The sequence below is a fragment of the Alexandromys fortis genome, unplaced genomic scaffold (genome assembly GCF_014885135.2).
Source record: "Alexandromys fortis isolate MF-2015 unplaced genomic scaffold, M_Fortis_MF-2015_v1.1 scaffold_169, whole genome shotgun sequence".
Taxonomy (NCBI): domain Eukaryota; kingdom Metazoa; phylum Chordata; class Mammalia; order Rodentia; family Cricetidae; genus Alexandromys; species Alexandromys fortis.
The window spans coordinates 1,281,277-1,306,099 of record NW_026068076.1 but is presented as its reverse complement, the minus strand read 5'-3'; the positions used below and the strand labels follow the sequence as shown (position 1 = coordinate 1,306,099).

The 24,823-nt window shown below is 39.6% G+C and overlaps 1 pseudogene; it reads right to left on the bottom strand.

Annotated features, from left to right (window-relative positions):
- Positions 1–2,535: 2,535 nt before the first annotated feature.
- Positions 2,536–17,202, bottom strand: LOC126488301 (26S proteasome non-ATPase regulatory subunit 4-like; annotated as a pseudogene).
- Positions 17,203–24,823: the final 7,621 nt, after the last annotated feature.

Sequence of the window (24,823 nt, the reverse complement as noted above, 5' to 3'; positions counted from 1 at the left end):
TGGAAAGGCTGGGGTTTGAAAGTGATCCACTTGTGTCTGACGTTTGCAGAACCTTTACAAAGAGAAAAAAAATGATATACTTGACGTTAAGTAGTTTTTTAAAAATACCTGTGGTAAAATATAAATGATGTAAAATTATATGATCACCATTTAAAAACTTATAATCTTAACAATATTAATAGCATCATGTAGCCATCACCAAGGTATTTCGAGAATGCTTTTTCCAAACGGTGACACTGCCTATTACACCATAGGAAGCCATAGTCTTTTTGGTTCTCTGTGTGTTTGTATATGTGTGGATACACATTCATGTATGAGTGTGCATGTGCCACAGCACACAGTGGAGGGCAGAGGACAACCATGAGCTTCTCTTGATTGTCCAGCTTGCTTGACACAGGACCTCTTCTTCACTGCTGGGTACAGCAGGCTAGATGGCATGAGCAATTCTAGGGGTGCTCTTGTCCCACCTCCGATAGTGCTGTAGGGTTGCTAGGGTTGCACACATGCTTCCCAGTCTCTGACTTTTCATGGGTCTTGGGGATCCAGGGTTAGGTCTGTATGTTTGAGTGGTAAGTGCCCACTGAGCTATCTAACTGCAATAAAAACCATTCTTCAGCCAGGTCCAATGGCATGCACCTGTTGTCCCAGTTACTCATGAGCCTGAGACAGGAGGATTACTTTATATGTTGAGCTTGTTTAAGGGGAGCCTGAGAAACATAATGAGATTTCATTTAAAAACCAGTGAGGGCTGGGGGAGAGCTCAGCCATTAGATGCTTGCTATGGAATGAGAGGCCCATGCTCAGCCTCCAGCACCTGCCTGAAAAGCTGGGCATGATGCTGTAAACTTCTAATCTCAGCAATGGAGAAGCAGAGATCAGTGGATCCCTAGGACTTTCTGGGCATACAGCTCAGTCTAATCAAATAAACCAAGTAGATGATTCCAAAGGAGTCCCCATGCATGCACACATACCTGCACATGACCATCTGCCCCACAAACACATGCACATACCCGCAAAGACGGAATCCTCTAAGCTGTTCTTCCTGTCAGCGCTGGAAACTTACATTCCGTCCTAGTAGTTTTTGTTATCTCACTCTACTATGCACTTTATTTAAATAAAATCATGAAATATTCTTTCCTGCCTGGATTATTTCATTTAGCACAGAGTCCTGCTGGCTCACCCATGTTCGGGCATGTTGTCAGGATTTTATCCCTTTCCTAAGACCCGGTGTGTATCTTGTTTGTTCACTCACTGACAGTTGTAATGATGCTGTTTTGGTTTATGTGAACAGCGCTGCTGGGAACACTGATGTGCAAGTATGTACCCACATCCCTGTCTCCCGTACCGCATGTACGCACATGGGAAATGCTAGCCATGTTGTCATTTCACATCTCAGAAGCATAGATCATTTAAATAAAAAAACATATAGCCTCTCTAATGTGCCCTGTAGCAGCTAAGAATCTTGGCAGAAATGTACAAGGACTCTAGCCTGTGTTCTTCCCAACACTCGCTGCTTTCTACTCCAGTGACATTTGTGACCTTCCCGTGTCTGAAGAGGTAACTTGGGCTTTGTTTCCTTAATTGCTAGTGAGGCTGAACATCTCTTAAGAGCATCTCTTTTTGCCACCGGGGTTTCTATTTCAACCTTTCATTGCTTCATAGACTTCATTGTTTCCAGATGAACAATATTCTAGCTTTCAATTCATTATCAAATATGTAATTTGCAGATATATTCTTCCATTCCATGAGTAGATTTTTTCCTGTTGTTTGTAGGCTTTATGCATGAAAAGTTTTTATTTTTCTCTTTTTCTTCTTCTTGCTTTTTTTTTGTGAAACAGGATTTATCTGTCCAACAGCCCCCCTGTTCTGGAACTCGATTTGTAGACCAGACTGGCCTGGAACTCACAGAGATTCACCTGTTTCTGCCTCCTGAGTACTGGGATTAAAGGTATGCAATATTTTTGTCTTTTTTTATTTTTGTTTTATTTGTTTTTAGGCAAAAGAGAAAAACTTGGCAAGCTTTATTCAGATTTTAAAGGCTGCAGAGAATACATCCTCGTCTGTATCCAACCCCATCTCTACAGTCCCCTGGACAGACTCAGGTAGCCTCCCTCCAGTCTCACTCTTGTCTTCCTCTTTCTTGTCCTTCCTGCCATCCTTGGATTGTGCGGGACAATTGTCTATATTCTGTCAATTATGTTTTAAATAAAAGCTGATTGACTAGTAGCCAGGCAGGAAGTATAGGTGGGACAACCAGACAGGAAGTAGAAGCGGGTCAATGAGAACAGGAGAATTCTGGGAAAAGGGAAGCTCCCTCTGCAGTCCTTTACCCAGACACAGAAGAAGCAAGATGTGACTGTCCCACTGAAAAAGGTACTGAGCCATGTGGCTAACAAATGCTAGAATAATGGGCTAATATAAGTCTATAAGACTTAATAAGAAGCCTGAGCTAATGGGCCAATCAGTTTATAGTTAATGTAAACCTCTGTGGATTTCTTTTGGGACTAAATGGCTGGGGGACCAGCAGGACTGGAATCATTGACAACACTTGGTGGCCTGGGAGCCTATGAAGCCCACTGCATTTCTTACAGCTTCATTGTTGGGATCCACACCTGGAAGGTTCTCCAGGACACTCTAAAGGAATTCTGGTCTTGCATCACATCATAGACCTCCTTTTTGACTGGCTCAGATGAGTCTGTGGCTGAGCTGGGTCCTGATTCTGTGCTCCCTGATGGACATCTACATGGCGTAGGCAATCTGCTGCCCTTCAGTCATGCTGCTTAGGTCACGAAGACAAGCATGGTCAAATTCCTGCTGGCTGATGGTCATCTTCTGGAGGGCGTGTCCAAGTCTGCAGTCCCAGATTTAGCAATTCCAGCCTGGGCTGCAGAGGCTGCAGCAGCCCCTTGAGCCTCCTCTTCCTGCCACTGTCACTGCTCTTTCATAGAAACTCAAATAGATAGGGCCAACTCAAGATCAACACTGGGGTCTACTACAGACCCAAAGTCACTGGCACCAAGCCCCAGCATAGTACTGCCTTCAGCATCCAGAATAAGAGAAGTGATGAGGGCATCAGCCAATCTGGGCCCAGGAGGCACTGTCGCCTGATGTGATCCGGTTCTGTTCTTGCCATTCAGTGTGATCACAAAAGTTGCCAGTTCACCTCCTCTTTCCCAATATTGATGACTTAAGCATTCTTTTTTTTTTTTTTTTTTCTTGAGGCATTTGTCCAGTTTCAGTGGCTATTTCTCCTTGTACTCCATGGGGTAACTCACAAAGGCAATGACGTGTATCTCATGATTCTTGCCCTGCCCGTGCTTCAGAGCCAGAGGGGCCACTCGAATGCCCATGCAGAAGGTGATTTTGCCCTTGGGTCGATAGTATGGAGCTTGGAGAGGATGTGGCCAGTGTCAGTGGTGAGTGTGGTCAGCACTTCACAGTCATTGGCCGGAGTTATTCTCAAAAGTTGCTTCGCGTCTTTGAGTTCAAGAGGTAAGATAAGGGCACTGTGCTGGGGGAGCGACTGGGTGAGAAGGAAGTCTCCATGCCGTATGCACTACTAACTGTTGTCCGCGGCACACCGTAGTGCTCTCCGACACCATCTTACCCCCTTCCCTCTGTGCACTGCATCTGGAAGTCTTGTTTATTTTTTAGTTTTTAAGATTTATTTTTATTATTTTTTTAAAATTATGTATATGCAGGGGTATTTTTGTATGGGGGTATTTGTCAATTTTAATATCACTCAGAGAGACTGTCCCTTCTCTCTGAACAGCCCTGGTGACCTTCTCAAAAGTCACCTGGTTAAGCATGTTAGTGCCTGCCTCTAAGCTCTGCCCTCTTCTGCAGTTCCTCGTGTCTGGCTTTATGCCATGTTGATTTTTTAAGTCAGGAAGAGCGAGAACTCTGATTTCATTTCTTTTTACCACTGTTTTGGAGTCTTTTATAGTTCTACAGGAATTCTGGGATATAACTTTATATTTCTGAACAAATATTCATCAAGATTTTATCAGTGGCAGGTTCAAGCTGTAGATTTCTTAGGATGATGTAATCTTAATAGTAATAATTGTTTCATGAATGTGGGAGGTCTCAGCATCTTCTTGGATTTTGTTCAGCAAAAACAATTGACGCTTTCAATGTACAAATCTTTTCTGTCTTTGGTTAATTTCACTTTATCTTTTATAAATACTAGTGGAATGATTTGTTCTTGTTTTTTAGTGTAAAAAAATGTAACTGAGTGTTACAACTATTCTTTACTTTTTTTTTTCAGCCAAAATTATTTAACCTCATGTTCTGTAGTCTTCCTACATTTCCATGCTAATCCTCATGAGTAAAATTAGTGCCTACACAAAAGCTGTATTTTTTGGGTTGCCTTTTCTTTCTTTCTTTCTTTCTTTCTTTCTTTCTTTCTTTCTTTCTTTCTTTCTTTTTTCCTTATCTTTTTCACTCTTTCTAGTTTTAAAATCTATTTATTTATTTATTTATTTATTTATTTATTTACTTTAGTTTTCAAGACAGGGTTTCTCTGTGTCACAGCTCTGGCTGTCCTGGAACTCTTTGTAGACCAGACTGGCATTGAACTCAGAGACCCGTCCACCTCTGCCTCCTGACTACTGGAATTAAAGGCCTGCCTACCACACCTGGCAAAAGTCTGTGCCACTTTTAATCTGTTTTAGAGGGTCTGAGACTGATGTATTTTCAGAAATGTAATCAATGAAAGTGAAAATATTCATGTATGTATTATTTTATAGATTACTGACTGCATGAATGACTTAAAATTTTAATTTGCAAATCTATACATTGTTTGAAGTAATGTAGTCACAGCAATGGTTTACAAAACTGTTATTATTTGGGTATAGAAGACTTAACTATGGACTTATACACTGTAATCAATTGGGCTCACCCTTAACCGCTAACTTGACAGAGAAGTAAAAGCAATAATGTGCAAAATTCTATTGTTAATTGTTCATCTAGGCAACAGAGATGTTTTTAGTTTAAAAAGTAAGTGATTTCACAATTTAACCAAAATCTATCTAGAATTACACAAAAGAAACCTACGAAACAATTTTAGTTATGATTATAAATATAAAACAATGAAACATACAATTACAAATTTCTGACCTTTTGAAAGAGAAATATGCCAAATAAAGTCCATTTAAGATTTATTACTATTTAAAAATCTGTAAAAATGTGTGTCTGCATTGAATCTGCACGTGTGCGTTTATGTGCTTGCAGGGGCTAGAGTCATTTAATCTCCCAGTGCTGGAGTTATTAAAGGTTATAACCTGTGATGTGGGTGCTGGGAATGGAACCCAGATTCTTTACAAGACTAGCAAGTGGTCCTAGACACCTGAGCCATCTGCCATCTCTCTGTCCTCCAAATAATGTTCAATCTCTACCCATAGTTAAGGATGTGATTTGACTATGGTTTGCTACATCTTATGACCATGAGGAAAGTATCTTAGAAACAGGTTTGTAGGTGTTGAAACGCATTTATAAGCATAACACTTATCATTAAATTGGAATTTAATTTTTACACAGGGGATGTCTCTTTTACACTTAGCAACAGCTAATGTCTGCTCAGTGGTTAAATCAGAAGAATGCCATTAGCCAACCATAATCTAGACTTCTTCATCAATACTGGGCAACATGAAAGGAAACACTATTATTAATCACTATATCTAAATAACCATGGCATATGCAAGCACTAATTTGACTTTGGAAACCAAATGATAATCAATTAAAAAAAACTAATGGAAAATAGTTAAGGAACACTGCCAACCACCAAGTTGCCATACAGAATGCAAACATATTTTATATGGACCCTGAACAAGAGTCAGAAACAGATGAACAGTTTAATCACAGGGATAGATTGTATTTTCCATCTGCTTCTTTTGTAAACATAAGTTGATTCCTGGACTCACTCTATTTCATTGCATGGATATATGTTTGAGGCAGAGTGGCAGTACCTTAGCTATCCCAGTTTTATCTTATATTTTATTTGGCAGAGAAATCTCAAATTCCCCCACCTGTTCAAAAACTATCCAAAGGTACTTTGCTGGTGGCCATGTCAGAGGAGCAGCGGATGGCTGCTGAAGTTTAAGGTGTCAACCCACCAGGAGGAAAATCTCTGATGGGTAAATTTCACATAGGCATGGCCCTGACACCACAGACTCCAGAATGTCTTTTCTTTCTGCCTTGCCTTCGCATATTTACTGCTGCCATCTTTCTCTAGTATCTAGTGAATAGGTGTGGGGAAGTCCCTGCTTCCTGTATATAATTGTAGCAATTTTTTAATAAGTTTTTTTTATTGTTTTGTTTTGGAGACAGGGTTTCTTTTTTTATTTATTATGTATACAATATTCTGTCTGTGTGTATGCCTGCAGGCCAGAAGAGGGCACCAGACCCCTTTACAGATGGTTGTGAGCCACCATGTGGTTGCTGGAAATTGAACTGAGGACTTTTGGAAGAGCAGGCAATGCTCTTAACCTCTGAGCCATCTCTCCAGCCCCAATTGTAGCAATTTATAATAATATTGTCCCATGCTAGCCCAGAATGGTGTATAATAAAGGTTTGTTTATTTAGGGGTAGACTCACAGAAAAAGCAGTGATCAGCAGTCCTCTGTGTGAGCGGGGAACTAGAACCAAACTGAGCAGCCAAGAGGCCCGTGCATGCTTTATGTCTATATTTATAGTACATGAAACCATGCCCAAAGTGGGTCAGTATCTTAAAGGCTATTGACTGAAGGAGCTCCCACAGCATATAAAGTAGTGTGTTTAATTCATATAAACATCCTCTTCTACTGGGTATTTTTGCCTGTGGATTATTATGAATTGATTTCTTCATATGCTGCACTATCTAATTGACAATATTAATGTTAGTTTAAATAGAGTTTTGATGATTAAAAAACAAAACAAGGAAATGTCACACAGCTAGAACACATGAGTTTCTATTGAAGAGCTTAGGTCAATGATTAAGAAAACCAATTGAGTTCCAATAGCCCAGCTAGTTTAAATTCTTCTAATCTTAAAGTTGGAAGGTTTGCTCACAGGTTCCAGAGTGCATCATAGCTGAAACAAAGGTTTGAAAATAACTTAAAGGAAGACTAAAGTGCTTTTGTTAAATAATATTGAGGTGAAAAACCCAAGAAGACAATCTGAAGCTTTAGAAAAGCACATGGTTGGGTGAGGAACTCTTTAAGGTCAATTATTATTGGTTGATGTACTGTCCTAGGATTGGTTCATGATCAAAGATGATGACTAACTCCTTGTACCCATTTTTGCCCACAATCTCCTGATGGGAAAAACTACTGATGAGTGGGTATGCACCCCAAAGATTTAAAGTGGAGCTGACTTATTGTTTTCTGTGTATAAAAGTTTAGGTTTGTGATTACTTTAAGATTCCTTATAAGATTACCTTTCAAGATAATTTATAAAGTGATTGGTTCTTTCTTTGTGACCACAGTATGCAGCCTGCCAGCAAAAGAAATGGCTGAGAAATTAACCTGTTTTCTCACACTCTCTTAATCTATGACAGGTTACTAATATGTAAATGTATGCTGGCTCTTGGGATGACTTTGTTTTAATCATGTAAGGGAGGTGAAAAACATGTTCTTACCTGTATTTATTATAGTCATTCACTTGAAAATTAGATGTAGTCACATTATAATTTCTATGTTACCTGAAAGGTTTTGTTGGGGTATATAAGTTGTACAGAAAAAAATAAAAGGACAGAATGAGGAACCAGAATAAAAAGGAAGAATAAAGAGAAGGTCTAACAGAAACCATCAGGAGTCTTAGTTTCTTTTCCCCTACCTCCAGCCCCAGGTAAAAATTTTGTAGTACACCAACTTCATGGATTCCCCTTGAGTCCTGTGCTGCTGGAGTCTCATCCCCCATGCAGCAAAAGCTCCTGGAGTTGAGAACATCCAAATTAGTCTTTAAATTTAGAGTCACATGGCTCAATTTTTAGAAAAGACCCCATTAGTGTAAGAGTGCTAGCCTGCCATGTGTGAAGCCCTGGGTCCAACCCTCAGTAACCACATCACAATTCATTTTTTAGACTTTCTGGCATAATTATACAATTATAGGCCTCCTTCTAATTTCTGTGATTGTAAAGAACAACTCTGACTCCAAACACAGGAACCTCAATGACATGCGACTGCTTCTCCACTCTGTACTTCACATCTGTGCAAGAGCTCGGAGTGAAAATGCATTTTGTTCTCTAATTCCAGGAGAGAAATGGGGTAATGATCCAGGAAAGACAGTTACAGCTTAATGCTCTGGGGGATATTTTTGTTCTAATGAATGTGTGTGTGAAGGAAGAAGCCCTTTGTAGCAAAACTGAGGCCAGAGGACACTCTGAAAAGGCATGGACAGAAAAAAAAAGCTTCTTCTTCTTCTTCAAAATAAATAAATAAACCAAACAATCATACAAGCAAGCAAACAAACAAACAAAAAAACCAACAGAATTTTGTTTTAATTATCAAAAGTTCTGTATCTTCTTTTAGTTGTAAGGAGAACCTTTTGGGGGGTCAGTCCCAAGACCCTCTCAGGGTTCATAGAAGAAGAAGCAGCCAGCAAAGGGCTCAGGATGTCTGAGGGTGAATGAATCTCTCACTCTGTGCCTTTCTGATTAAGTTTCTTTATTGTCCTGCTGTGATGCAAAGTTTCCAGTACACACACACACACACACACACACACACACACACTCGCAATCAGCAATTCTCTGGCAATAGCAAGGTTGCAAGGCTTGAATTGCTCATAGTCATAAAACATATGAGAGCTGCACAAAGCGACACTGTCAGCTTTCTTTATGGCTCCAGTGGGGTGTGCCTAGAACCATTCCCAGGCAGAAAGTTTGTTTAGATAGCTTTAAATTCTAAGAAGGGAAGAGAAGGGAGTTTGCACGCTACATTCCTAAATGTGATTAATTAGACTAGAGGTTTGTGATTGAGAAATGGAAGAGAAAGGAAGGACACAGTGATTAGCACTCTCTAGGTCCTGCTGGATGTGTGGCTCTTGGGAACTCTTCAGGGTAGCCATGGCGACTCCTGTAAACTCTGGAAGAAGATATGTAGAACCCGGTCAACGTCAGCATTTTTGTCAATGTCAGCTAGCTACGAGGGACCTCTCAGATCTATGAATTATTTCTATCACTCTAAGCAATTAGGACAAGGGGAATTTATGGTTATCTAGTACAAAAATCTGGGGCCTCATAATTTCCAACCACCAATTCCAAATAACAGTGTTTGTCCCCATGCCGTCTGTGTCAAATTTTTTTATTTTTCCAGAGTTGGCTAAATGATCAATAGCATGTTTTGTTGTTGTTATCTCTCAGTGTTAAGACACAGACACTCAATTTCCTAGACTAAAATCCTGTATCGATAAACCGAGGTGAGAGTAGGTGCAGGGTATCAGTGGCACCTACTGATAAGAGTTAGAGCAGGGGTTATCTGGGTTGCACCTTCCCAAATCTGTCGCAGGTGAATTCTGGACACCCCATCTTCCTATCCGTGAGGACTATGAATCAGCAAGCTCAGATGGCAATACATCCTCTCAGTGCCTGTCTTTGAAGGTCCCAAATGTGATCTATTTCCAAGGCTCCTCTCCTGGTCAAATGTCCTGCCAATAAAAGGTAATTGCAAGGAGCCGAGTTCTTAGTTTATCTCAGTTAATAGAGTGGAGATTTAACCATGGGAACAAAGGTTTTTGACTGTGTGACTTTCTCACCAGGATCTCACAGTATGGGGGAAAGTTACCCAATACACCAACCAGTACTTGGGAAAAATTGTGACCCATAACTGGTGAATCTTTGGAGATGAGTTCCACTAGAGAAGGAGAGTGCTAAGGTTTCACAGGGAATTTACTGCAAGAATGGCTACTATTCAAAAAAGTGGCTTGTGTCTGTGACTGCCTCCATCAAAATGCACTTTTCTGGTGGGTTGACCTTCTGATTGTCAGCTGAAATATTACTGCATAGTCTTGTGGACCTAAGCATGATTGTAAGATTAAAGTATGATATGGTATTGCCCTCTGTATGCTGTGAACAGCATTGGTTAATAAAGAAAACTGGCTTGGCCTGATAGGGTAGAACAGAGATAGGTGGGGGAAACTAAACTGAATGCTGGGAGAAGGAAGACAGAGTTAGAGAGAAGCCACGTTGCCCTGCCAGAGACAGATGCCAGAACTTTACCCGGTAAACCACAGCACATGGCGATACACAGATTAATGGAGATGGGCTAAATTAATATGTAAGAGCTAGTCAATAAGAAGCTAGAGCTAATGGGCCAAGCAGTGATTTAATTAATAAAGTTTCTGTGTGAGTATTTTGGGTCTGAGCTGCAGGGTGGCCAGGAAACCAACAAGCAGCCTCCCCACAATAAAAGTACCCATCATAAGTAAAGTCAAAGTAGGCTGTTGAATGGCAAGAAACCACCACTCTGAAGACTGTTTGCCAAGAAGTTCCTGCAGTGAGCAAAAAGCAACAGTCACCAGATTGCCCAGCAAAAGCTCTCCTTCTGGTACTCTGCAGTGTCCCTTTCAATACTCTTATGGGACAAAGACACATTTTGTGCTGTTCATGCCTTTAGAGGAGTGGTGTTTACAAGTGCTTTATAATGGAGGGAGAGGCTTGGAGAGACAACTGGAATCAGGGCATCTCTGGGATAAGATAGGAACCTAGTGCAAAGGAACTCTCAGGAATCTAGGTGGGTGAGCCTAGCTAGGACTCCTAGCAATGGGAGATGCTGGCCATCTCCTGTAACTAGGGAAGACTTCTGCTGAAAGGATTGAGACACCAACCCAGCCATATAACCTCAGACCTATTATTTGCCTTGCCTACAAGATATGCTGGGACCAATGTTGTGCAGAAATTATGGGAGTGGCCACCAAATGACTGGTCCAGCTTCAGACCCATACTATCAGAACCCACTTCTAATAATACCTGGAGCGCCAGGACCCAGAGGATGAGCAGCCACCTAGGATAAAGACAAATATGACTGACAAAAAGATAAAAAGTAAATGAAATGTTTCTTAATGGTATTTCTTTTCTGAAAGGAAAGGAGAGGAGTGGATGGGGGAGGCTGAGGGAAGGAATTGGTAGGAGAGGAGGGAGGGAAGGGGCTGGGGATAGGAAAAATTAATTAATTGATTAATTAATAATAATAATTAAAAAAACTTCATGAACTGGAAGCATCCAGGAATTTCTTTCCTAACAATTCTGGGTAGTGTGTGTTTCTATGTGTTTCAGCTCAGCAAACAACTTGTAAGTTTAGGGATGTATGTATAAACTGACTCAAAAACCAAGCAAGAAAAGCAAACATTCTTTTGAATAAGAAAATGCTATTCACATTTTAAATTAATGGAATGTGGTGTTATAGTAGACTTGTGTTTTGAAAATGAATTTCTGTCCCAGAATGTCCATCAATTAGTACCATAAATAAAATGCATTATATTTTTATAATGAGTCTATGTGTATGTTTGGCAAGGTTAGCATATAGAATTGCAGGCTCTGTTCTAGAGTGAAATCTACTGGATTAGAGACACATTGCTTGCTCTTTTTTAACTCATCACATACTTCACTGACTACCATTTACTGGAAGACAAACATCCATTTATCTATCCATTTCATGATATTATTGCAAAGTTCATATTTGCTTAAGCCTCTGTAATTAATTAAGAACATTTAGGCACATTTTTTTATTTGATCCCGACTGTCTTCTATTGAGTTAAATACTGACACAGAAAAAAAAGCTAAGAAAAAGAAAGTGCCACAAATATCCTGAGCAGCCCATACATACGTATGTGATTTCCTTCACAATGGTGTGACATCAAATTATACAGTTCCAAATCCGTTGCTCTTCCCAGCACACCTAAACTGCTAGTGCTTTGGAAAAGCTAAGGGGATATAATTTTCTGTGTGTGCCTTGAAGGAATGAGAACTCTGAAGGGTTGGTCTTTCACTGTTCCTTATTAGCATCTAAGCATTGAAAGGAAGGTGTGGCATGAGGGTACCCTGACAAAGGCAATGTAAGGCAAGAGAGCTTAGTGTCAGAAGATCGGGATTTAGTGTTGTTTGAGTTTATCACTTTAGGCTTTTCCTTAGTTTAGCAGTGCATAGTTATACTGCAACATGTCTAATATCTCCTTGGGCCCAAACCACTCTATATTTATCAATAAAGTCTTATTGAAGCATTACTATACCCGATTGCTTAGTGTTTGCTATCATGTCTCCTACATTGTCACTGCAGGCCTGAATGACAGTGGCAGGGATTCAGAGGTCAAATGTCTTGCAAAATGCTATATCAAGACAGTTTATTTGTCTCCTGTCTTTCCCACTTTTTTATGCTGCTAATTCTATTTCCTCTGCCACTGGTACTCGACCAAAGCAAACATTTTTAAACATGGCTCTAGCTAATCAGGGGACTTGTTTCTGTTAGCAGTGATTGGATGGTTATTGCAGAAGGTCCCTGGAGAAGCCCCCTGTACTCAAAAAGATGTTTTCTCAGTCTGCATCACATTTTTATCAGTACAGGATCTATTAAAGCACTTTTCTTTTTATTTTTTTTCCATTATTTATTGGCACTCATCCTTGTGTTGAAGCTACAAGGTTGGTGAAAGGTACCCTCAAGGACCTGTTGCCAGTGCCACCATGCAGTGGCAGTTTCCTGACGTGGACACAACTGAAGGGCTTTTTTCACTCATCACCGAATTGTGAAGATCCCTCCCCTCCATGGGCAGTTGAAGAAAACTTTCACCATTATCCACATGTAAATTAGGAGGTTATCAAAGAGATCATGTTTATGATCTTTAAGGTATTAACTGAGGAGCAGCAATATGTTTTTAGAATACCGGGTTATTCTAAATAGTAGTAAGTGTGAGGGAGGCAGCTTGGGCAATTTCTTCCATTGACTTCTGCATTTCTCCCTTGTTTGATGACAATCAAATACCTAGAGGAGGTAGATGAATGTGTGAACCCCCTTTGTGGACACCCTTCATTGTGTAGGTCTCAAACTGATTACCCTGTTTTAAGCAAGAAACACTGGTTTATCATTTCCTTAAGACATTTTTGTTTGCTTAATCATGCCCTAGTCCTCTGCTTCTCCAATGCTCTGTTAGGTTAAATTTTTAATATTTAGAGTAAAGAGGATTTTGTGTTATGTTGTACAGTTCATAAATAGTATACCTAAAATTTGCAACATAGATTGTTATACAGAGAAAGGTCACTCCTTCAGAATCCAGTGAAGATCGCAGCAGGACAAAAGTCTCTCTTACTCAAAATTCTGATTGTAGACTTTGTCTTTTGGGGTCTACAGACACTGTATTTTATGGTTTCAAATAAACTCAGATTTTCCCAAGTTAGCAGTGTTTATCTTACTGAGAAACACTCATTGATTGATGGAAGTGATGGCCTATTGTCTACAGTGTTGTGGAAGTTTGTAAATATTTCTCTGTTTTCAGCACAAATATAAAGTACAGTCTTGGTGAGAAGAACGATGTAGACCTGACAAAGTTATTCAGAATACAATTATTATACTGAATTAAGATTATCATTGGATGTCTGCCTCGTACCAAGTTCAGGGCAGGCAGAAGATGGGCCATGCAGAAGAAACATCACTACTTCCTACTGCCGAATGTTTACTCTCTTCATCACCTGACCCACCCATCTCAGGGAAGCAAAGCTGTAAGACAGCAGCGCCTTGCTCTGCTGCTCTCTCGATCATATTCCCTAGTTAACTAACAGCACATAGCTAGTCAAAATCCCACACTTGGCTGGCCATCTCTGTCAGGCCTCAGAAAGAGGAAAATATGCTAGGCAGACATCTTGTACCTATCCCAAAGTCAGTGGGTCTCACAGGAGTAGCCAGATATACTGATCATTTCTGACTACTTTATTATTCATTTATTCTAGTCCAAGACAGCAGTTGCTGTCTTCACAATCCATTTAGCTCCCATGGTTGTCTAGCTCAAGAAATGTACATAACTCGCATGGGTTACAGAAACTGACAACAGGTCCTGTTGCTGTCCAGGATCTTCTAACATTAGAGTAATAGCCTATAATCCCCAGGATAATTGTCCTTAAATCTCACACATATGTTCTTTACTTTGTTATTGAGTAGCAATATCAGAAATTAAACCTCATAAGCGTCCAGAAGCAATTATAAAGTGAGGAGATTATGGCAGTAATCTTGTAAATGGGTACTCACTTAAATGTCAGATCAATTGCCGTAAAAGCAGCAATAACGATGCTTAACACAATACCAAACTTTCAACTACTAATTCCTGTACTCTGTTCCTCTATTAGACATGAGTAAGTTCAAAGAACCGTCACCAAATTGATTGTAGAAACAATATCATCACCATCATGTGCCGACAAGATACAAACAGCTTTGTCATTTTGTCCCACGGGCACTTACTAATGTAACAAGAATCAGATGTAAATCCCCCGAGGTAAAAAACAGCACATTTGAAGGCTCAGAGCTCACAGCATAGCTGCAAACCTGCATGTTAATAAGCCCAACTTTAAAAATATCAATCATGGCAGAGATGAAAATAAGAATTAAATTTTTAGGATTGTTATTGTTACTCTTTGTTGGCCTCAGAGGGTTTGACTCTGGAACTTCTGTTGTTTGATATTTATTTTCCCTCTATATGTTAATGGAATTCGATTTAATTTTTGAGTTTAAGCCAGATCCTTGCTTCTTCTTTCATGATTGAACGTTAATGGAATTCCTGCTGTGCAAAGAGAGAAGGTTGGAAGACTATGGTGTGGGTTTGGTCCTGGACCATAATTTGCACTATAGCTAATAAGAGGGAGTATATGCCAAATAAGCTACAAAAATCTGCATTCTAATGTTAGCTTTTCCAAAGTCATCTTTTTTACATGGGGATAAATTTATAGACAACAAAAATATGGCCAACCTTATTTTTGATTTTTGATGTAGTTTACACACAGATAAAAAGAGTATTTGTGGCTCTTGGGCAGTTCTTGACACAGTTGCTCTTACCTAGTACTTTTATAAAATATTCCCTTTGTGGCAGGCACAGACCCCTAAGTTTTCAGATAATGTGAAGACCATCAAGTCTTTGTGTCTTTTCTAATCTCCATCATGGTATTCTGTAAACAAGCTTTGTCTTTGAAAATGGAGCTATGTTGATGACCAGATTTGTGTCCATTAAGCACAGCTTCAATTTGATGAAGTATAAATATCAACTTATCCACTATCAAACTGTGTCTCCAGAACTGTGCTGAAACTTGACCTTGGTGTTTAAGGGTTGTCCGGGGCACTGGTATATCATAGCAATGATGAATAGGAAATAGTGGGATGTACAAACAGGAGTACTTCTGGGTGAGGCTACTTAAGGGACATCTGTGTCCCTTCCTAAACTGAGTTACAAAACCCCAGGCCCTGATAACCATCCGTGAAGACTGTTGTAGTAACAGGGAGGACTTCGTAGGTTTCCTTTTGTATGCCTGTAAGGTTTCATGGGAAACTAAGACAGTCTTTGAAATATATGAATTAAAAAAAATTAATCAGCACATAGAATAAAAACCGTGTTAGGAATTTCTTTATTAATCATTTTTGTGCAATTTGTTTGGAAAGCATTATAAAAGACGTTAAATAAACCCTTGCTGGAAAAACAAGACAAAACCCTGCAACACATTAAAACCTCATGAATGTAATTTAATGGAACTATAATTTTAACTTAATGTTTTCAAATCAGTTTAAAAATTACATGACTGTGTCTATCAGTCAAATGAGAAAAGTTAACGATGTTCCTTTATTAATGTTTCTTAAAATTCTGGCTATTACTGACTGAGGAGTACAATGATAATTTTCAGTGACCCATTGGCTTCAATGAAAGGGCAAAGAAAATGGTTCAAGTTATCTTAGGGAAACTATGTAAGGCAGTAGAAAAAAGTATATTTTTCCACACAGAAAATAAAAGGCATGCAGTAAATGTATGCAATCTGCCCACTTCTCTTCACAAGGAGGCACTAGCTTTTAGGATACAGTGGGCACTGCATTTGTAATGGGAGAATTTAAGCTCTCTCTCATGCTTTGACCATGAGTAGGCTGAGATGTGGGTGGGAAGGCACTGTGCTCCTGGGGGAGCTGCACAGAAAGAAAGTTCAAGCTGAGGAAGGTTTAAGAGGAGAGACTCCCCACTTTAGAAGAGAGTGACAGAGAGTTGCTTTATCCTGAATTTCTTGACCTTAGGTATTCAGATTAACTTTTCTGCCCAAGGAATACAAATCCCTGTGAATCAAAATTCCCAATTTAAGCATGATTCAGATCATTATTTTGGGATGGCTAATTTCAATTCTCTAGGTCTAGAGTTCTAAAGTCACTTGGGGGAGGGAGTGTCAATGAGGACTGTCTACATTTGCTTGTGGGAATGGCTTTGAGAATGTTCATTAGGTTAATTACGGTACAAAGACCCACTCTCAGCATGGGCAGCACAGTCTCATTAGCTGAGTACTGGGCTGAAAGAAAGCAGGTGGAGCTGGGCATTCATTCATATTACGCTGCTCTTCACTGGATACACTGTGACCTATGCCCTCTTAAGGGTCCCACTGCTGTGACTTTCCCACCAGCATTTACCATATCCTTAACTGTTTACAGTAACTGAGCTGAAATAGACCACTTCTCTCTGAAATTCCTTCTTGATTGTATATTTTATCACAAAAACTAGAAAAGAAACCAAGACATTGACCTAGGTAGGAACAATGGGACTTAAACTGGCAACCCCAGAACTTAAGAAGCTAGTACAGGGCAAGATTATGGTTTTGCGGGCATACTGAGCTATGTAGTAAGACCCAGTCTTACAAAACAAAAGAAAGTAAATCAAAACAAAACGCACTTCAAAATGGGAGCGAATGTGCCTGCAAAACAATACAGCTTATTCACAATCAGGTTTCCACCCAACCTGGGGAGCCTGACAGCGTCCATGATATCTTAGTGTGTTTCTAGTAGGAGCGAGGCACTCCGGCTAGCAAGCAGGCTCCGTCTCACCATTTCTCACCTCTTGCAGGTGACCTCAGTAGGTGCCCGGTCAGCACTGATGGCTTGCTCTTAAAGTCCCAGAGCTGAGAACCACATACAAATCATCTTGCTGTAGATTCCTCAGGCTGCAGTCTCCAGTTACTAGCGCAGAAGATGGTCTAAGACAAGCGCCTGCTGGAGCTCCTGCAAATCCCATCCGAGGAATTCACGCTCACCGAGCTCCATGACCTGCAGCCATGTGACCCTGCTTTATGTTTTGCCTCTGACGGGATGCCTATTTGGAGCAGCTTCTTGTTCTTCACTCTCTGCTCTTCTCTCTTCATCGTCTCAGAAATGGAATGACTGCAGATTATGTCATCTGACCATACTTTGCAGAGCTACTCTTGCTGAAATGCTGCAAAATTGTCTACAAAACTCTCTCATGTACCATCTGCCCTTCTGTGTACCCAGGATATTGACAAGAGCTGTTATTAGTACAGCGTTAAAACTTAAGCTTGTATTGTTAGTGCCACACAACGATCTGAACATGCTGTTGAGAGTGAATTTCAACAGAGAGGAGAGGTTTTTGAAATTCTTGACACTTACTAATGTGTGCTTTCCATTAGAAAACCATATCTTGGTGAAACTGCACATAGGTAGTTAGGTCCAGTTGGTCCTAAGTCTCAGCAGGATTTTAAGTCAGAGTCTGAGTCAATCGGTTTAAATTATAGGCATCTATAATGTATTCTTATAAGCCTTAGTCTCCTCTAAGAAAACACAAAGTATACTGCGTATCTCATTTAATTCCCCAGCTTATAGATTCTGTATCACTTGAAAGGATTTTAGGTTAAAGAGTCAAAAGAAAAGATTTGGTTCTCGGAGATTTAAATATACATACATACGTATGTATATATATATATGTATATATATATATAATACATCTCTCTCTCCCTCTTCCTCTGTGTGTGTGTGTGTGTTTGCATGCAAGTCTCAATATAAGTGTCATGTAGTGGTCAGAGGACAGCTTACTGGAATTGGTTTAGTTCTCTCCTACCAAATGGTTCTGGGGACTGAACACAGGTCATTAGGTTTACATAGCACCTTCACAGTTCTTTTACTCAGTAAGCCATTTAACTGGCTCTTGGAGGTTTTCAGATGCAAACAAACTATATCACAGCTAGTTTAGATAAAGGCCCTTGGCTCAAGCTATTACTTGAGAGGAAAGACTGCTAACACATTTGAAAAGCAGCTAAAACATCAGATGAAGACAGCTATCTGGGCTTGTATGCCAGCACTATTTCTCTTGGTCTTGTGGATTTCAGTGAGATTTTCCTGTTGGTTGTCATATTTGTCTAATGATGACAATGTTATTCACTGCCCCCCCCCCCCCGTGCCATTTTGAGACTTAAATGAGTTAATGGACACTAAGTGCTTAAAATGTTTCCTGGCATGACTAAAAGCTCAATAAGTTAATTTCTATCCAGGCTTTTATATATTGTCAAGATTGATGGGGGCCAAATTTGCAAAATCCACAGCTCTAGTTGAATTGAATTCGTCTGAGTCATCCCCTTAAGTCACAGTGTGATTAGCTATATCCTAATCGAAGAATTTCTGAACCTTTTCTACCTAAGCCCAAAATGTTCTGAATGAGAGAAAACAATAAGCTGGAAGGTACAATTGTGCATGGAAAAATCTTAATGTTTTTATGGATTAAAATATAGTGATTTATATTTCTAATTTCAAATGATATGGTATTTATAATTATCATAAAGTAAACATGTTATTGACAACCATTTTGGTGGTGACTACAGGGGCAATACAGCACCTAAGAGGAAAGAAAAACAAGTTTTAGTTTTATTTTTTTGTACTTTTAAAAACTCCAGTTTTGAAAAACATTATAAAACATTCTAAAGTCTGTGAGATATTCTAGGAGTACATTAGATAAAATGGCTATATAAGTCACTCTTCCTTTTGAGAAGTGGATCCTGTTGAATTGGTTAATCACTTAGATGACTGATAGAATGATGGTGGTGATTTTCCATTCCAAGGTTATGCCGCCGACACATCAGTGTCTTAGAGGAGGCCAACTACTGTGGAAGAAGCTTCTGGCTTTGAGACGTTCGTGCTGTGCAGCAGATTAAACCAGTCGTGCGGACATACCTCCAGAGACTGGGAGAAGAAGGAGGTGAGAGAGAAGGAGAGGGAGAGAAAGACAGCACTCCGCTTTTCTGACAACACCACCTAACTGTCCAATGGGAAAGTAAAGAAGACATCTTGGGTATAGTATTCCCATTGCCAGCAAACGGAATAGAAAAACTAAGGAGAATGCTCATCAGAGGGAACCAGAACCCCAAACATATGACACATGACTCACTGAAGTCATTGTAACCTAAACCCAGGACAAAGGACACTTTGCCACAAAGACAAGCCATTCCACTGTGCCTTACTCAAACCTACCTCCTCCCCTGCCAGTTGTAAGCATAATAAAATGGCTGTAACTCACTAAGTTACAAAAAAAAAAAAAAAAAAAAAAAAAAAAAACAAAACCATAGTGTGTGAAGATCATAACCTAACTCTGATATTGAAGACCAGGTCTTTTCTTCTTTCTGTAGCTTCTCACTAAAAACAAAACATAAACAAACAAAACCCCACCCACTCTTGGTTTGCTGTCATTTAAAAATCTTTCCTTTTCTATATTTATCTTTCGGTGACCCTGAGGTCACCAGACTCTGAAGAGCTTCCCTTTAATAACCACTGTAGGTTTTCCTTGCAATGAAAACAACTAAATTTGCATGTTAAGTAAAAAACAGCTTTGGGTTTCACTGCTTTCACTGGCCCAGTCTGAAAACAAAGACGCTATTATTTGAACATCATTCTCAGGGCTTCTAGTTTTCGGTGGTGAGTTTATAGCTCAAGCACAAGGCCAGGGAGGAAATGGGAGGTACATGACCATAGTGAGCAGGCTGCAAACATACCAGCAGCGCTGGAGCATGCATGCTGAGCAAGTGTTCACTGGAACTTTTGCAATGGCATTTTCTGTTTCCAATTAAATGGTGGTTCATTTAGGATACACTGTTCCCCAAGCACCAATTGATCTCAAAGCTCTAAAAATCTATGTATAGTATATTTCAACTCCATCAACTTTCATGGACTTCTATAAAACATCATAAAGTCTCAAGGTCAGAATTTCTCTTATGAAGAAGGAACATTTTGTTTTGGTGTATTTTCCTACAACAACAACAAAATCAACACACATGGCCTCAAACATTTTTGAACTGTTTAAATTATAGTTTCTTATAACTGTCAAGGTTGTATTCCAAGGTGAGTCCAATTTTAAATGTTTCAGTAGGGACCATAACTCTCATCTTTATCTTCCTTCACCTTTATCCTTTGACTGAATAGTACTTGATTTAGACTTTCTGACTAGTTAATATTTACACGTTTAATATCACTCGGGATAGAAAAAGCACCTTGCACAGTCCAGGCAAGTGATCCACCACTGACCTGTATTTCACTCTGTTTTTAAACTAGACACTGACATGCTTGGGGCATTTGGCATAGTGTTCACTTATTCGCTGAGACACGTTAAATACTGACACTGACGTTCATTCATTTCCCTGGGGTTGAGAAAGCTGGTAGGATGCCCAACTGGAACCCTTTTAGAAATATACTTTTAAATTTCTTACCAAGATGAGGGAGAGGAAAGAAACACAAATGGTCTCATATACAGCAAACTTTGATACATGGGGTTCACATGTACTCATCATTGCTTATTATAAACCTATCTAAAACAAACAAAACAAAAGCCAACAACAACCCCACACCATGCCTATTCTCCATCCCCACTCTCCTTACCCTGACTCTGCCTCCTGCTCTTTCACATCCTCGCTTCCACACTTAATTATCTCTTATTAAATACCTATCAATCAGATATTGTGTTAGCTGTTGAAGTCACTAAAAGGGATGAAAGCATGGTCGACAGTCTTAAGAGGCCATGAAGAATTATTTATAGAGCTGAAAATAAGCTTTGAGTCTTTAAACTAATTTACCAACTTTTCCTATAGGTATAATAACTCTTTGTTCACTTTTTAGTAAGATTTTCTTTCTCAGAAACTATCAAGTTTCCATAGCTATTTAAGTAGAATCTGTATCACTTTTGGATTTCTATATCATTATTTGGCAGAGAAAGGTAAGGTTTTTATCCGCCTTCTGAAATACCAGCACCATTATCAAAACTATAAACGCACGGTAACGGGATGTTCAAATTCCAGCTAAACGTGACCAGCTGTTAGGGCCATTATGTTCTGCTTAAGATGAGTAAAATCTACAGCTCTATGTATATTGGCGTATGCTTTTAACATACATTTCATGTTGCATTATGGAAAGATTTGCATGACTTAATATAATTGAGATGAGGATATCAATTTTAAGTATCTAGTGAACCCTTTAGCCTGTGGGGGTTTTCCTCCTCCAAATGAAAAGCTAATACTTCCACCCTTCTTCCAGAACAGAACGAAGAGGACACGGAAAGCTAAAAAAAAGCATACAAATATAAAATGGATACAAAGAGTTCTTTTCATTTGTTTTAAAGACAGATTTTGCAGATTTTTTTTTTGCTAGTGAGAGGAAAATCATAAGACAGTATAGTAGTGCTTCTGAAATGTGCACTCATATGAATAAGAATTCCATTTTCTAGCTCTTCTGGGTGGGAAGGCTTCAGACTTTGGGCATGACATTAGGTTCTGCAGAGCCTGGGAAGCACTGTGTCTATCCCATGCTTATTATGAAAGACCCGAGGATTCTTAGACATTACCTGTTCTCCAATCAACATGGTGTGCCATGTCTGTGATGGGAGACAGAGCTTTCAGGTTTGAAAGGTGATTTGTTCTATTTGTTGAGAGCAGACCCATCTTCCTCTTCAGTGTCAAGGTCAAAGGTACTAGACAGACCAAAAAAACTCCTTGGGTTGCATTCTCTTTGTTTTCATTTGTCTAGAATTTGACTGAAGGCCAGGGAGATGTGAAAAATCCACCCCTTCCTGTCTGTAATGAACTCTATTACCGAATTCTTGTAGGGACTGTGTGATTTCAGGATTGTGAATGTCAGGGCATCTGCTCATCTGGGCACAAAAGAGAACTCCCAGCAGAAAGACTGACTGGGCTCAACTATCTTTTATTCCTCTTTTATATTTTAATCCTTGGCTTATATTTTTGTCTTTTGAATACTTAGTTGTTTTACTTTAAATTGTATCTCACCTCAGTAGACAATTACAACTGTCCTGTGTTTTCTTGAGTCCATTCTATAATAATTTCCCTTTTATTCCTCAAGTATATATACTTTTTGGTTTCTGTTCTGTTGCTACGATAAACACCATAACCAAAGCTACTTGGGTAGGAAAGAGTTTGTTTTGTTGAAACATGTTGATCATGGTCCTTTACTGAGGAAAGTTAAGGAGGGAGTCCAAGCAGTGTAAGCTGGAATCATCTGGAGGAATGCTTCTCATTGACTTCCTTTCCATGGCTTGCCTTGTTTGATTTTTTTTTTAATACAGTCAAGACCAAACTGCTCAGGGACTGTGCACTCACAATGAACCGGGCCTCTCACATATGTCATCAACCAAGAAAAGACCATCCAATGAAGGCCATGCCTCTACTGAGAGTCTCTCTTCCCAGGTATGTCTAGGTTTGGGTCAAGTTGACAAAAACTAACAGCATACCCTCTTATTCATACTTTATTACCTTTCCATTCCTATTTCCTTTTAATTATTAATATCCTTTAGTTTCAAAATAAATTATAGATTTCCCACAATCAGTACCACAAGGTAACTCTCTTGGAATCTTTTGAAATCCCCCTTTAAATGTAAAAGAATATTTATAAGCAATATTTGGGAACATGGGCACAGCTTTTTCTCTCCAAACTGCTTCCTGCTGAATGGGGGCATAGTTAATTAGGTCTTTCATGGTATAACCTGTGTGCTAGTTTCATCTCAGTTGGCAGTTGAGCGAAGCAATTTTCTGAAGATGTTTACAGCAACCCTTCAGGAGGGCGTGGTCCATCATACCATATAGGAATAGAAGAAATCCACAGACTCTCACCCTCTGTGAAAACAAAATAAGAAACTCCTTTCCAAAGCATCACATCCTTAGATTCAAATTTCAAAGTCAAGGCATTTTTAAAATATCTATGTTGAATTAGTTCAGCAGCATTTATAAACAAATATCTTTTAGCAGCTGTTGCTCCTTCCTCAGCATTCAAACAATTCAAACAGAGTATAATAGCATACAGTATCAAAATTCTCTGTGTATTTTCCATCTTTGTGTACTTTATTTTAACCTCTATTTTGTTTATTTTTACTTTTATTTTATATTCTCTGTATCTTTGTCCTGGAATAACTCTGTAGACCAGGCTGTTCTTGAACTCTCAGAGATCTGCCTGTCTCTGCCTCCCAGGCATTGGGATTAAAGGTGTACACTACTACACCTTGAACTCACAGAATTCTGTCTCTGCCTTCTAGGCACTGGGAATAAAGGCGTGTGCTACCATACCTTGAAGTCACAGAGGTCAATCTCCCTCTGCCTCCCAAGTGTTGGGATTAAAGGTGTGTATTACCACACCCAACTACCCTCTTTCTTCCTTTTTTTTTTTTACTTTTAAGAACTTTTAACTTTTAGCTTGCATATATTTTTAACACACTGTAAATCATTTAAAAGTTTTCTTTTTCTTTGACGCTCTCTTTACTGTATCTCTCTGCTTTTCTGACCACATGAGTCTTTAATTTACCAAGCAATCTCAGTAGGACTAAAGCCGTGGTTTTGCAGGCTAGATGTAGCCCATTCCAACCTTGTGGCCGAGGTACCAGCCAGAGCTGCATTCAGTGCCACAAGTCTACAGTGTTTCAAGGTCCTTGCCAGCAAACAAGCTACAACACTCAAATGTGCTTTCTGTAGCCGGCCCTCCTGCCTCAAATAGTCAGAGTTTGCCCTGGCAGGACGGCCCAGAAAGCCGGCATTTTTAAACAGCGCAGCTTTTTTCCTGCTACGGCTGAAAACCGAAAAGCATGTGTTCAGCTTTTCATCAACACTGCTACCAAGAAAACATGCTTGACTCTTTCCCAAGCTTTCTCAGGCTTTCAGTGGATTCAGCTGTCCACACATTGGGCGCCATTTGTAGTGATATTGGAGCGGTGGGGCTGCGTCCCTAGCACCCCGACCGCCTACGTAGCTTATGCCCCGAAATAACAACACACAAACTGTATTCTTTTAAACACTGCTTGGCCCATTATATCTAGCCTCTTCTCAGCTAACTCTCGCACCTGGACTAGCCCATTTCTTATAATCTATGTAAGCACCCCAAGGTGTGCTTACTGGGAAGATTCTAGCCTACGTCCATCCTGGGTCAGAGTTTCATCGCATGTGCCTTTGAGAGGAGCTATGGAGTCTGTCTGAGGAGTCTTACCTCACTTCCTCTTCCTCCCAGAATTCAGTTCTGTTTATTCCTCCCACCTATGTTTTAACCTATCAGGGCCAAGCAGTTTCTTTATTGCTTAACCAATGAAATCAACAGATTGATAGATGACACTCCCACATCACTTCCCCTTTTTCTGTTTAAACTAAAAGGAAAGGCTTTAACTTTAACATAGCAAAATTACATATAACAAAACAGTTATCAAGTAAAAATTACAATAATCTTTATCATAACTAAGGAAAAGTATAACTATAACTAACTATTCTTAACTCCATCAAAGACTCCAGAAAGATACAATATTACCTAAGCAAACAAGAAAAAAGCAACTTTCAAACTCTAGAAATGACAGAGACATCTCGCTGCCTGGACAGTCA